The sequence below is a fragment of the Hemitrygon akajei genome, chromosome 29 (genome assembly GCF_048418815.1).
Source record: "Hemitrygon akajei chromosome 29, sHemAka1.3, whole genome shotgun sequence".
NCBI lineage: Eukaryota > Metazoa > Chordata > Chondrichthyes > Myliobatiformes > Dasyatidae > Hemitrygon > Hemitrygon akajei.
This window is the reverse complement of record NC_133152.1, coordinates 20276224-20291621: the sequence shown is the minus strand read 5'-3', so window position 1 is coordinate 20291621 and position 15398 is coordinate 20276224. Positions and strand designations below refer to the sequence as shown.

At 45.0% G+C, this 15398-nt stretch overlaps 1 protein-coding gene and 1 pseudogene across 2 annotated transcripts in view; one reads left to right on the top strand and one right to left on the bottom strand.

Annotated features, from left to right (window-relative positions):
- The window catches only part of LOC140718273 (kazrin-like), a 713538-nt gene that overhangs the window by 533943 nt on the left and 164197 nt on the right, over positions 1 to 15398 (bottom strand). The gene's annotated exons all lie outside the window — the stretch shown is intronic.
- Positions 8390 to 11833, top strand: LOC140718549 (Y-box-binding protein 1-like; annotated as a pseudogene).

The following is a 15398-nucleotide window of genomic DNA, read 5'->3' as shown; positions in this document are numbered from 1 at the left end:
AAGATTAATTTATTATCAAGGAATGTATACATTGTACAACCTTGAGATTTGCATGCTCACAGGTAGCCACAAAGCAAGAAACCAAAAAGATCCCAATTAAACAAAAATATAAGACCAACACCCAATGCGCAAGAGAAAGAAAAATAACACGAATCATGCAAACAATTGAAGCGAACAACAGCATTCCAAAATTGAACCAAGATCGAGTCATCAGATCTAAACCCCGGAGCAGCCCAGAGTAGGCCCAAAGCCTCGCTTATCAGTTCATCATAGTAACAGGCATAGAGCAGTCTCCATAACCTCAGCACCAGGGAGATGACCATCACGGAGAACGAGCGAAAACGGCTCTCGTCCGAGCCAGGGTGGTTCTAAACCCTGCTCATTTGATAATTTCCTGCAACTTTGAACTTTGAACTTGACGGTGCTGGACAGGGATGGAGAATCAAGAGCACTGATTAGGCTGTTCTCTAACCCAGGGTTGCTAATGCAAGGAGCTAAGGTAACTGCTTTGATATTACTCTTCCAGGGCAAAACCACAGACCCATAGAGAAACAGGCCATTCAGCCCCGCATACCATCAACTACCCAACTATTTGAATCCCATTACCATTTATCAACACTTGAGCCCTAGCATTCCATACATTGGCAATCAGATTGATTGTCCAGTTATCTTTTAAATGTAGGAGGCCCTGGTGTTAGTTCCCAAAAGCACTTCCTCTGACCCAGCCTCATAACAACCACACCCTTCTGTTCCTCTCAATCCCAATCACTTGCCGAGCTTAACTGCAGCCGTCCTGCTCCCCTCATCACCAGGCGCAATTGCCCATCGAACAGGCTGCGTGCTTCCGTCTGGCAGTTACTTTCAGAAGCTGTCAGTCTCCTGTCACCTCCACTCACCATCTTTCTAAAGACTGTTGGAATTACTTCAACGAACAGCTCCCTGTCAATAGTATAGCTATCAAAGCAGTCTGTTTCCCAGTTGTTTTAATTCCATGTTTTAAGCTCAACAGGATCAATGCATAGAGTTTACCTTTGAGCTGCCTTCCCGACTGATCTCAGCTTAGGGAGACTCCAAGAACAAACAACAAGAGGAAGATGTCTGCTAGGTTTTCCTCCTCTGATCGCAACCACCAAAAGATTGATGTGATATGAGGCCTTCCACAGCTCAATAGGCAGCCGACGCTCACTGATTGATCTCAGACATCACTTCTGAATTGGTGGGAGAGGGGAGGCAGAGTTGGAGACATGGATGGATTCAGCCAAATCCTCCTCTTGCATTACACATTTAAAATACCATATTGTTATTGGCGGTACCAATGCATTTTTCAATCTAATTTAAGCCAGTGCCAGAGGAATGTCATTCGGACATTACAACTTTGCAAAAATCAGCGCATCCGGGCATGAAGGAAGCTAAAACTCTTCGTGAAACAGAACTAATGTTTCGTGCTTTGGCTTGTCATAAATTTAAGCCCTGACAGGAGAGGCACCCACGCTCGACAAAATAGATGCAGTACGACAGGCTCTACTGAACCTGAAGATAAGGGCCAAATACATCCAGTCATATGCCAATACCAGCTTATGTTCAATATGGAGAAGGTTAGTTGTGTCCTTTAGTTCAGGGCACTGAGAAGGGTAGAAAAAGCAGGTGAATCATGAGTGGAAGGTGGCAAACCTGCCTTTCAAAACCTTATAGCTTTTAAGGGAAAGGTTGGACTGAGATGATGTGAGGAACCGACCACTTTCAGAGTCTCTGGAATAAATAGTTCAGGTGCATGGTGTAATCTGCCGCTGGGCTTGAAGCAGGAGCATGTAAACGTATTTAGCTTAAGGTCATAGAGTCATTCAAGCAGGCAAAGAGGCCCTTCAGCCCATCAAGTCCATTGTTAACCATCAACCATCCATTTAACGGCTCCATTACCTTCCCCCCACAAGAACCGCATTCTACCACCAGGGGAAATTTGCACGTCTGCGGAAAGTAGGAGGAAACCTGAGCACCCAAGGGAACGCCTCTCGGGAAGATAGTACGGACTCCTCAAAGACTGCACAGGAAGTCAGGATTGAACTCGGCTTGCTCGAGGCATGAGGCCACGGCTACACCACTCTACTCTTTGGGGATGGAGAAAAGGCAGCTCTTAATAAAACGGAAACAAGTAGCAACAGTGCAAGGCCGGAGGGAAGAGGTGACGGAGTAGTTGGCCGTTGGGTCAATCTTGCAATGTGTTGAGAGAAATAGAGTCACAGAGCACTACAGCACAGAAACAGGCACCTTGGACTATCCTAGTCCATGCTGACATGCTTTTCTGCCTGGTCTTCCCTCCCCACACTCAAACCACAGCCCTCCATACCCATTTCATCCTTGTTCTAGTCTTATCCAATCACAGGGAGAAGTCTGCATGCATTTACCCTAGCTATCACAATTTTATATACTCTTACCTCTATAAGATCTTCCCTCATTCTCTTATGCTGCAGGGAGTAAAGTCCTAGCCTTTTCAACCTTTCCCTAAAACATATTCCTCAATTTCTGATAAAATCCCGGTAAATTTTCTCTGCACTCTTTCAAGTTATTGATATTATTCTTGTAGTTAGCTGACCACAACTGCACACAATACTCCAAATACGGCCTTAACGACATCTTATACAATATCAACATAACATCCAACTGCTGTACTCAAGGCTCTGATTAATGAAGGCCAACATGCCGAAAGCTCTACAAGATACATATTCAATAACATTCAACGTGGGCAATAGTCCTTATTACACAGAAATAGTGTGACACTTTGAAGATAAGACTTCCACTTAACCTCTGTAGAGCCAAAACATCTCCTAGGTGGCAAACAAGAGAGAATCTGCAGATGCTGGAAATCTAAGCAACACGCACAAAATGCTGCAGGAACTCAGCATGGCCTGAGTTCAGCATCTATGGAAAAGAGTACAGTCGATGTTTCGGGCCGAAACCCTTCTGCAGGACTGGCGAAAAAAAGCTGAGGAGTAGACTTAAAAGGTGGGGGGAGGGGAGAGAGAAACATAAGGTGACAGGTGAAATCGGGAGGGGGAGGGATGAAGTAAAGAGCAGAAGGCCAGGGAAGAAAGAAAAGATGGAGGGTTGGGAAAGCACCAAAGGGGAGGCAATGGGTGGTTGAGGAGATAAGGTGAGGGAGGAAAAAGGGGATGAGGAATGGTGAAGGGGGCGGGGTGGGGGCCATTACTGGAGGTTTTTAGAAATCATGCCATCAGGTTGGAGGCTGCACAAACAGAATTTAAGGTGTTGGTCCTCCAACCTAATAGTGGCCTCATCACGACAGCAGAGGAGGCCATGAATGGTCACACCGGATTGAGAATGGGAAGTGGGATTAAAATAGGTGGTCACTGGGGGATCCCGCTTGTTCTGGTGGACGGAGCGTAGACGCTCGGTGACATGGTCTCCCAATCTACATCGGATCTCACTGATGCACGGGAGGCCACAGCAGGTGCACCGTACACAGTGTATGACCCAAACAGACACACAGACATCAGACACTCTTAAATGGCTCTGTACCTCTTGTAATGGGTGTGCTAGAGTAGCAGTCTTCTGAGGAGACTCGTCTGCTAACTCTGGAGAAGGATAACATCACACTGTTGTCATGCACAGGCCTGTCAGAGGCACACTGGCTCAGAACATGACAGAAAACTTCTCTGATTATTCACAGATGTCTGGCTGTCATCTGTCACTGAGCCACATTGTGATCACTGACACTGCAGCAAGCAGCAGGCAAACCCTGAGCCTTACAGTGAGGACACGCTAAATACTGCCTGTTTTCCCCTCAGTGAAGGATGATTGAAGTGAAATGTTGGGCATTTTCTGCTCGATTAGTTGGTGGTAAGGTTGTATCTCAAACAGACATTGCGAAACAGAGGGACTCTCCGGCAGTCTAGCAAAAGTTTTCAGGAATTCCAGTAATGCCAGTATTTGAAGGAGGTTCTTTGGAAGTTCCCAGAACAACAGCAGCCACTCCTATGGCAGCTTGTAAAGAGAGTCCAATTTCCTGAAAGTTATTTGAAGCCTCGCCCATTAAAGAAGGAACATGCTAAAGGGAGTCTATTCTGCGTGGTGGGGAACTTGGCCAGCTCTGAATGGAAATGGTCCTGCAGGATTTCCCAGCTAGCCTGATGCCTCCCACCCTATAACGTTACCATTAGTCAATGCACACACTGGGTCCAGAGTTCCATATTCACACACCAGATGGTCTCTTCGTGATGTACTTAGATGAGCTTGACTGTCAGCTTTGCTTTTACTGAAGATCAAATACAGATGCTGGAAACCTGAAATTAAAACAGTAAATGCTGGGGAAATCTCAGCGGGTCAGGCAGCATCTGTGGAAAGAAAAACTATTAATGCTTTACGACACTTTAGCAGAAGGATTTTTGATCTGAAATCTTATCTCTCCACAGCTACTGCCTAACCTGGTGAGTTTATCCAGCATTTGCTATTTTTTATTACAGGCCTTTTCCCACCCACTTCCAACTGGCCTCCTTTCCTTCCCCCCCCACTTCTTTCATCCTGGCCTCTTCCCCCTTCCTTCTCAGTCCTGAAGCAGAGTGTCAGCCTTCAACATATGTGATGCACCATCAATAACTCTCGGAGACGTGAGTCGAGGTAGGCTTTTATTAGCTGGAAGAAAAGCACTGTCAGCAGCAAGAGACCATCACACAACATCCTGGAGACTGAGGGAGGAGCAGTGCCTCCAATTGCCTTTATACAGGGGTCTGTGGGAGGAGCCACAGGAGCAGTCAGCGGGGGGGCGTGTCCAGACAGGTATATGTAGTTCACCACAATATGTGCCTGACCTGCTGAGTTCCTCCAACATTTTGTGTGTGTTGCTTTGGATTTCCAGCGCCTGCAGATTTTCTCTTATTCATGACTAACATTTCTATAACTAATAAATAAAAGGCAACAAAAATAAAATGACTGATTTTCCTCTCCCTGAGGCAGTGGCCTGAACATTATTCTTCAGTTATTGGAGACCGAAGGACTGGGAGCTTTGGAGGAGAGGTGAGCAGATTCCAGATAGCTTCTGCCAACACTTGCCCCTCGTGGCTCACCACCAGAAATCCCTTCTGTAGAATTTCCAATCCCACAACAAGTGATTAGGTTTTAAAGTCAATATCCCACCAGGAATATCATCAAAAGTCAAAAGCCCTCCAGGAATGTTTTCTCTTTGCTGCATCACTGTTGCAAACATTGGAGATAATCCTTCAATTAGGCTGAGTGACTGACGGTGGAGTTCTGTAGCCCAGAATCTATTCAGTGACCCTCAGCAAGGAGACCTTTTTCTAGTATCTGTTGCAGGCATAGCAAACCATAACAACCCTTGCTCAGCAAAATGCTACCCCTCGTGCTCAGTACCAGCTTTAATGATACATACTCTTCCAAGATCAAGAGGGATTTTTGTCTTAAGTTCAATATACACTGCAACAACTGGAGCCCCCGCAATTTTATCATGTATTGCATTGCACTGCTGCCGTAAAGTTAACAAATTTCACAACAGATGCCGACGACATTAAATCTGATTCTGAAAGGGAATGCTTGAATCACAGAGGACAGAAGCACCCTCTCCAGACTACTGTGCCCATGGAAACCATCAAATACTAATCCCCTATAATGGTACTCGGTCAATAGACTTCAAAGCATAGCAATTCAAGTACCCGTTTGGTAGTTTTTTAAAAAAATGTTGTGAGATTACTTTCTCCACTACTTCCTCAGGCAGTGCATTAGAGTTTGTAACCATCCTCTGGGAAAAAAAATTCTTCCCCAGATCCCTATAGATCTCTCCTTAAACCTATATCCTCCAGTCTTGGACAACTCGACCATGGGGCTGTATTTCCCACTACCTACCTGATCTATGCTTCTCTTCTTCCACCATCAACTCTGCTCTCAAACGCATCTCTCCCATTTCCCGCACATCTGCCCTCACCCTATCCGCCCGCCACCCCACTCGGGATAGGGCTCCCCTTGTCCTCACCTACCACCCCACCAGCCTCCAGGTCCAACGTATAATTCTCTGTAACTTCCGCCACCTCCAACGGGATCCCACTACCAAGTACATCTTTCCCTCCCCCCCCTTTCTGCTTTCCGCAGGGATTGCTCCCTACGCGACTCCCTTGTCCACTCGTCCCCCCCCCATCCCTTCCCACCGATCTCCCTCCTGGCACTTATCCTTGTAAGAGGAACAAGTGCTACACCTGCCCTTACACTTCCTCCCTCACCACCATTCAGGGCCCCAGACAGTCCTTCCAGGTGAGGTGACACTTCACCTGTGAGTCGGCTGGTGTGGTATACTGCGTCCGGTGCTCCTGGTGTGGCCTATATATTGGTGAGACCCGACGCAGACTGGGAGACCATTTCGCTGAACACCTACGCACAGTCTGCCAGAGAAAGCAGGATCTCCCAGTGACCACACATTTTAATTCCACGTCTCATTCCCATTCTGATATGTCTATCCATGGCCTCCTCTACTATCAAAATGAATCCAAACTCAGGTTGGAGGAACAACAGCTTATATACCGGCTGGGTAGCCTCCAACCTGATGGCATGAACATTGACTTCTCTAACTTCTGTTAATGCCCCTCCTCCCCTTCTTACCCCATCCCTGACCTATTTAGTTGTTTGCCTGTTCTCCATCTCCCTCTGGTGCTTCCACCCTCCTTTCTTTCTCCCGAGGCCTCCCGTCCCATGATCCTTTCCCTTCTCCAGCTTGGTATCACTTTCATCAATCACCTTTCCAGCTCTTAGCTTCATCCCACCCCCTCCGGTCTTCTCCTATCATTTCACATTTCCCCCTCCCCCCACAACTTTCAAATCTCTTACTATCTTTCCTTTCGGTTAGTCCTGATGAAGGGTCTCAGCCCGAAACGTCGCTAGTGCTTCTCCTTATAGATGCTGCCTGGCTTGCTGTGTTCCACCAGCATTTTGTGTATAACAAAAATGGTGTTAATTGGGCGATTGCAGTAACCATATAACCATATAACATTTACAGCATGGAAACAGGCCATCTCAGCCCTTCTAGTCCGTGCCGAACGCTTACTCTCACCTTGTCCCACCTACCTGCCCATAACCCATAGCCCATAACCCTTCATTCCTTTCCTGTCCATATACCTATCCAATTTTTTTTTAATCAAACCTGCCTCTACCACTTCTATTGGAAGCTTGTTCCACACAGCTACCACTCTGTTTGATAGTGGCATTGAAGACTGGGCAACTTATATCGAAAGAATAGAGTTATATTATGATGCTGACAGTGTTAATAAGGAAAGAAAGTCAGCATCTTATTTAGTGTAATGGGCATGAAAACATATGGCCTGCTACGGAGCTTGTTAAGCCCTGAAAAGCCAGCTGACAAAACATTCAAGCAAATAGTAGACACTCTTCAACAGCATTCAAACCCCAAACCACTGGTCAGTGCTGAAAGATTTAAATTTTACAATCAGAATCAGAGCAAAGATGCAAGCATTTCTGAATATTGTGCTGAATTGTGCAAATTATCAGGACATTGTCAATTTGGAGCAGGTCTATCAGACACACTGAGGGACAGGTTAGTGTGTGGCGTGCACTGTGAAACCACACAGAAGAAGCTTCTGTGTGAAAAAGACTTTACATTTCAGAAAGCACTAAACATCTCAATATCATTAGAAATAGCAGCACGAGGTGTTTCCGAGATACAACAAAAATCTCTGGAATACAGTATGCCACAAATAAAATGTCACTGAGCAGAAAAGAAAGAAAGAAATGTTATCGTTGTGGGAACATGTCACATGACCCTGAGGACTGTTGGTTTAAAGACAAGGAATTCAGGACCTATGGCAAACAGGGCCACATTGGCAGAGTATGCAAAGCTAGTAAACAGCAGAAAAAGGGCAAAATACAGAGAAACAAGAAACCCCAGGAAGGAAAATACAAGATACAGAAAATGAAAGAAAGCAGGTCCAATGAAAAAGACTCAGACAAAAGTGAATTGTCTTGTCTGCAACATCACAGTGTGGAAGAAACAGATGATCGAAGAGTAATAAGGGTCACTCCACAAGTGGCAGGCGTGAGATTGAAAATGGAGATGGAGTTGGATCCAGGCTCAGCTTTAACAGTGATCTCTGTACACGACTACAAACAACTGTTTTCTCACGTACCTCTGAAACGAACTAAACTACTGCTAAAGACTTACACAGGACAGAAAGTGCAGCCCGAAGGCAAAATTAAAGTGACAGTGACCTACAGAGACAAAACACAGCAGCTGAACCTTCAGCTACTGGAAAATGGAGGACCACCGTTGTTGGGACGTGAATGGCTCAGGAAAATCCAGCTGGATTGGCACACTATCAAGGCAGTAGATGTGTCAGCAGAGGGCAGCTCAGCGGACAAGATGTCCACAGCTCTCCTCTCACCCATTGTCGACTATTACAATGACGAGGAGGAGCTGGACAGCATCGACAGGGAGACAGATGATGTCGATAAGCAGGATGATGAAGACTACCTGGAAGTAAAAGAACAGATGTACCAGGAGAAATTGACATCTCTCAAAAGACAGCTACAGCAGTTACAGGAAGGCACTTTGTAGGAGTATCAGAAAAGGATGAAGAAACTAGATCAACGATACAAGCAAGGAATACTGTTATGCCGTTGGCCCCCTCCTTTGTGAAAATCGCAAGAACTCTAGTTAAGGGGGGTCAACTGACCCAAGAGAGAGAGACGTGCGAAAGACCACGTTCTCCCAAGAAGCAGAATAAAAGTGACTTTGACTATTGTCTCATGGAGACCACCTGAAAAGCCCTCGGGCAAAGTGGGCTGGTTGAGAGAGAGATCGCATTACCTGCAACTTGATTGACACCTGCGATCCCGTGAAGAAGTATAAAGGCGGGTCTGAGGGGAGGACCCTCAGATGCACCAAGGAAACACACGAAGGAGAAACGCTAGAAATCCTGCGACCGCGTTTTAATAGCTACAGCCGGTGGTGGGGTTCGTGTGCGTCCTTCCCTTGCCTGGGATTGGCGACTTCACCACGGAAGACGGCCTAGCTACAGGGGAAGCCACAGATGAGAGTCCATTCCCCCAACGAGACTTCCGACTACCTCCTACAGGTTGGAAAACCTGTCGGGTAAATGCTTCATGTTCTCTGTCTTTCTAACTAAAAGTGCACCAACGCGACACTTCCGCCGGCAATTAAGTGAAACTGCCGTGATCTAAAAGACTTTTAGATATCCAGTGAACGATATAAAATCTACATTACCCCTAGACGACGATCGAGCTTGTGTTTTGAATGATTATTATTACACCGGTGTTTTAGATTGAGTTTTGATGATCTGAATGTTTTGTATTAACCATACGTTTGTGCCCTTGTTGAATAAAACGGTTGAAAATAGTAGCATCCGACTCAGCTGATCCATCTATCTTTGCTGGTAAGTTACCTGGTTACGGGGTTTTCATAACAATACGAAATGCGGAGCTTTTTCTGCAACTGGAGACAGAAAAAGTGGAAAGGAATTATATTAGAGAGAAGAAAGAAGCGGAGAGAGCACAGGAGCCCCCACCTCAGACCGGCCCGAGCTGCAACCACCTCACGCAGCCTGTCCACACCACGAGCAAGGCCGAGATGGAGCCGCATCCACCTCACGCAGCCGGTCAACACCACGAGCAAGGCCGAGACGGAGCCACAACCACCTCACGCAGCCTGTCCACACCACGAGCAAGGCCGAGACGGAGCCGCAACCACCTCACGCAGCCTGTCAACACCACGAGCAAGGCCGAGACGGAGCCGCAACCACCTCACGCAGCCTGTCAACACCATGAGCAAGGCCGAGACGGAGCCGCAACCACCTCACACAGCCTGTCCACACCATGAACGAGTCCGAGACGGAGCAGCAATCTGAACAGCAGCAGCAGGAATAGCCGGACAAACCCAAATCCCCCAGGGAGAAGAAAGTCATCGCAACAAAAGTTCTTGGATTGGTAAAGTGGTTCAGTGTACGAAATGGACATGGATTCATCAACAGGAATGATACAAAGGAAGATGTGTTTGTACATCAGACTGTTATATAAAAAGAATAACCCACGGAAATACCTCCGCAGTGTTGGAGACGGTGAAACTGTGGGGTTCGACGCAGTGGAAGGTGAAAAGGGTGCAGAAGCAGCCAATGTAACTGGTCCTGGAGGAGATCCAGTCCAAGGAAGCCGATATGCCGCGGACAGAAATCGTTATCGTCGCTGCAACCCTCGCCAATGGTCCACCACGTAATTACCAATACAACATTGAAGGTGGAGAGAAAGGAGATGGAGCAGAGACGGCAACAGATGGAGAAAACCAAGATGATCAAAATCAGCAACACCGTCCTCCTTACAGAAGACAGTGTTACCCACCTTACTTTGTTCGTTGTCGCTATGGTTACCGCCCACAATGCAGCAACCAGCCTCAGGGAGAAATTACTGAGGGTGGTGAAATAAATGAAAACCAGGTTGCTGGGGTAGAAGGTAAACCGAACAGAGGACAAAATCAATTCCATTCAAACAGAACAGCTCTCGCACAAGGTAAATCTTGAACCAATTCTTTTCCTCCATTGAGAATCATACACTTAATCCTTTGCGGGAAAGTTTCTTTTGCACGTACATATTTTGAATCCTCAGCCTATGTGTTTTGTTTTTCACAAAGAAATTGGGAAACAGCATCAAAACAGGCGAATTATGGCAACAAACTGTAAGGTTTCTGTTGTTGTATTTTCACACTTGTTCTGAATGTGCATCTGAAGGAATTCTCCCTCTTGAGCCAGACAGATAGCGCTGCAGGAAATCCTTAATATCAGCAAAACTGTACTTTAACAGCAGTTTAAGAACAATGGAACGAACGACAGGATTTCAATCAACTGCTGCACCAAATGATGAAAGTTTTCTGGTAAAGTACTGATCTTTCTCTGGGTCATGGGATTGTCCCAACTTTTGAATAGCTAGTAGAGACAGCAGATCACCAACCACTTCTTCTGTTGGTGGCGAGTCATCTTTGAAGCAGACCATGGCAACTCCCTATGCTCAGAGGTCAACTTTTCATGACCTTTATATGGAAATCAGTATTAAAACAAACAAGTTTATTGACGGACATTACTCAGAGGGGCAGAGAAGACTCCCCCCGAAAGGATTGTTATACTTATTATTATTACTACATTACTTTGTTATAATTTCATATTATTAAGTTACTAATTAAACAGTGGGTGGGCATTTGTATATTAAGGGTACACATACAGTATTTGTTTAGCGTTAAAAAAAGTTGATACACTTTTTAAATAAAAGGGGAGGAGTGTACCATATAGCCTACTGTATAATATGTGACTAGTTTATGTCATAGTAACATATTATTGAGCATGTGTTATTGGGCGCATATTGATCTGTATATGTGTTCAGTTCGGGTTCGGGTTTTATTTTAACTTAAGTAAAAAGTAAAAGGGAAAAGCCCTGTTAACTTAGCTCCAGCCTCTAGTGTTTTAATTATAATGAGATTGTTGCGTAAACAGCCACATACACAACAGAGAGAGTCTCAGGGACCTTCCTTCGGGAGCAGCGGATGAGAGCGAGTGAGAGACGGTCACACACAGGCACCCTCCTCTGGCAGCAGAGGCTGGTAGACGGCGCTGAACACCTGCTCACCCTCCGCACTCGCCTCGACGATTTCAATCTTCCACGGCACTTTAATCGGTCAGATCGGCGAGGAATGAAGTCGATCATGGGCTCGCTCCCTGCCTCCAGGCTTCTTGGCCTCAAGGTCACCCACCTCGTTCACAGAACACCCTCGGAGACCAGAATGTTTGCAGTACTCAAGCTGTGATCTACTATTGCTGTACGAATCGCTAGCATAACCACCTGCTCTTATAATTTATCCTTTCACTGATACATCCTGGAAACTCTTTTAGCCACTTTATCCACCTGTTCTGTTCCCCTTGGACAAATTGCCCAGAATCCTCGTTCCCCAACACTGCTCAATAAATCTCCCATTTACTTGCCTCTCTGGACCTTTCCAGTTGCAGTCCTTCACATTTCCCTGGTTCAAATTGAATTTGTCTCTTTCCTGGCCAACTAGCCAGACTATTGGCATGCGTTCTCACCATCAACCAATTTTCATATCATCTACTGATGTTTTTTCAATGCCCTCAGTGCATAACTCTAACTTACCAATATGTTTTGCAAAAAGGGCCCAGGTACTAAGGCCTATGGAGTCCAGCTTTCCAGTCACGATTTCACCCACCACTCATTACTGCTCTCTGCCACTGAATCAATTTTGAATCCAATTTGCCACTTTCCCTTTGATCAGCCTGCAAGTGGGTCCTTGCCCAATGTCTTGCTAAAATCTATTCAGACTATGTCAAATGCATTGTCAACAGCAACCTTTGTTGTTCACTTTCAAAAAAAATAATAATCAGCTTAGTCAGACAGGACACCAACATGACCACAACCGTCCTCACTTGCAGACCCCAGTCAGTTCAGATTGGCAAAAACATCTCCTCCACCATCTCCATTAGCACAGGAGCTGCGGAGGGATGTGTGCTCAGTCCCATACCCGATGCACATTGCGTGGGTTTGAGATCCTTCGATACATTTTCTGCTGATTTGCTATCCATGGATCTGTGAAGATGCAAAATTGCCTCCGGGCCTGGCTTCAAACTTTCACTAATTTGATGTACCCCTGACTATGTATCCTGTAGGCTCTGTGGAGCCCAGTCACTGCCTGTATAAGTATGGCAATCTGTTTTCTGGCCACTTGTGTCGAGTGGATCCACGCTGTGTGCTGCTCAAATAGAGAGCAGTCCTTGTTTACACAGATACGATTTTACAAAGCCTATCACTGCTTTTAAGTTTTAATGGAAGCAGGCTGTTAGTTAATAGCATTTCCTCTAGGGTGCTTAAACGTTTTAATGTGTTTGTTAGAAGTATGTTAATACTACTGGAAGTACACAGGGCATATTTGTCTTCATTTAAGGAAATGTATTGGGTATAGAGGAGAGGGATTTCCACTGCAAATAACAAGAATTTAGGGTATTTGCTAGATTAATTCCCTCCAAGAGGACCACAACCTTTGGTTTGGAGGCCTGCTTACCTCAATGACCTGGAGTGCTACGTTGGCTGGAGTTGGGGCTTTATGCTTTGGCTCTTGGTGGGGTCACCCATGCCAAACAGGTCAAAGGGTAGAGGTCAGACGAAGAGTGGTCCATCAGGTCCTCTGGGTTCATGGGTTCAGGCTCAGGGCTAACAGCCCGGACTCGTCAAAAAAAAACTCTTTACGGAAACAGCAATGCGGAATCCTTCTGTATCTGTGTGTGACGGTATTCCTGAGTTTCCACTTGGAACTTGCATGACTGACAGTAGTGAAATCCGAGAGGAAACTGCTGATGTGATGAAGGAAGCCCTGAACACTGCCAGAGACGGAAGATCTAAATGCTGGTGGCATAACAGACACTAAGTAAATGAGATTAATTCCCTCCAAAGTAGTAAATAAAACTTTGAAACAAATTTTTCATCTCTGCTCCGCCATCTGCCCTGGTGGAAACCTCCTTGCATTCATGTATTCCCTGATTTTACTGCAAACATCTTGGTTTAGTTTTTATCTAGCTCTTTTATCCTTCAAAGTTCAAAGTATCAGAGTACGTATTCAGTGTGCAGCCCAGAGATTTGTCTTCCCACCGGCAACCATGAAATTAAGGTGCACCATGGAACCTGTTCAAAGAAAACATCAAACACGCAAAAAAAAGAATAAATCAGGCAAACGGTAAAGAACAAGTGAATAGCACACAGAACATTAAACATCAAACCACAGACTCCTGGACGCAGTGTAGGAATGGTCAGTTTAGTTCAGTTCAGTTCAGTTCAATGTTGTTCATTGACTGCTGGTCGCAGGGCCAGTTCGTGTTAAAGAGCCCCAATCAAAATTTCAATAAGAAAGGGTGTAACACAAATCAGAAACACACATGACATGAATTGTAGAGACCCCTTAAACATGTCCAATCCACAAATCTTGCCCAAGACTGTCTCCTATTCTCTCAGCTCATTCTTTGTCTTTTAAAAATACTAGAGCATTACCCTTCTCTTCAATGCACCATATTCCCACTTAACGCTCTGCAGAACCTGTGCATTCTGCTCTTCTTACTCCGGAAGAATAAGACAGCCCTTATCACAGTCAGGATCACAAAGAAAATCTCTTAAAGCTTCGCTAAGGCTCATTTTAGCACTGCAACGTGGTTGGAGCACAGTCTGGAGAGAGTCGGTGATAAAATCGGGCAGCGCAGTGGTGCTGCTAGTGGAGTCACTGCCTCACAACCCCAGTTAAGACCCAGGCTTAGTCCTGACCTGCATCGTTGTGGAGTTCATATGTTCTACCTGTGACAGTGTGGAATTCCTCCAGATGCTCTGGCTTCCTTTCACATCCCAAAGGCTTGCAGCTTAGTAGGTGAATTGGCCACTCTAAGTAGTATGTAGTTGATTGGTAGAATCAGGGGATTGGTGGGGGATTAAATGCAATCATTGTAGGATTTGTGTGAAAGAGTGCTTGTTTTGATATGGTGGACCGAAGTGCTTGCTTCCATACTGCAAAAATCTATGATTCTATCTGTGCAAAAAAATGGATGTTAATTTGGGAGCTGCCAGTTTTCACCTGTCGCTAAATATGGGATTTGAAAACTAAACAAAGAAAGGAGGCTTGTAATGGCTCTCATTACAATAGAGGAAATATTCAACAAGTGGGGAAACAAAAAGGGAAATAAGAGAAAGAAAGTGCATGAGTAAGGATTGCTGGGTAATCTATAAAGAAACTCATACGCCACATAAATATTTGAAAACCAAAATGGCAGCCTGTTAAAATGTGGGTTAAACCAAAGGAAAGAAATGACTGGACTCCCATAGCACTTTAATGCAAGGGTGTTTATTAGGTGTGTCAAAAATTAAACTTACAAAAACTATGAGAAAAGGAAACTGCCATTATTTACAAAAAGATATTTACCGGAAAACACAAACTGTCTTTCACTGAGGGCGAAGAGCTCCTTTTTATTCAGCACTAGGTTATACCGTCTTTAATTCTCAACAAAGTTAACTTAAGACTGTGTATGAATTAGAAATTGATGCACCCCACAATGTAGTTACACCCCGATTACAAAATAAATCAAAGTACACAGTATACAAACAACACATACAGTACATATTTATACCTCCCCATTAATGAATGAATGAATGAATGATGATGAATGATCTTTATTGTCACTATACATAGGTACAATGAAACTCTGTTTGGCTTCCTCTCAGGCAATCAAACAAAGCGGCAGATAAAAACAAGACAGTAATAGAAAAACAGTATTAAATAGATAAGTAGCAGAAAATAAGTTGCAGCAGCACCAGAATATCACAGT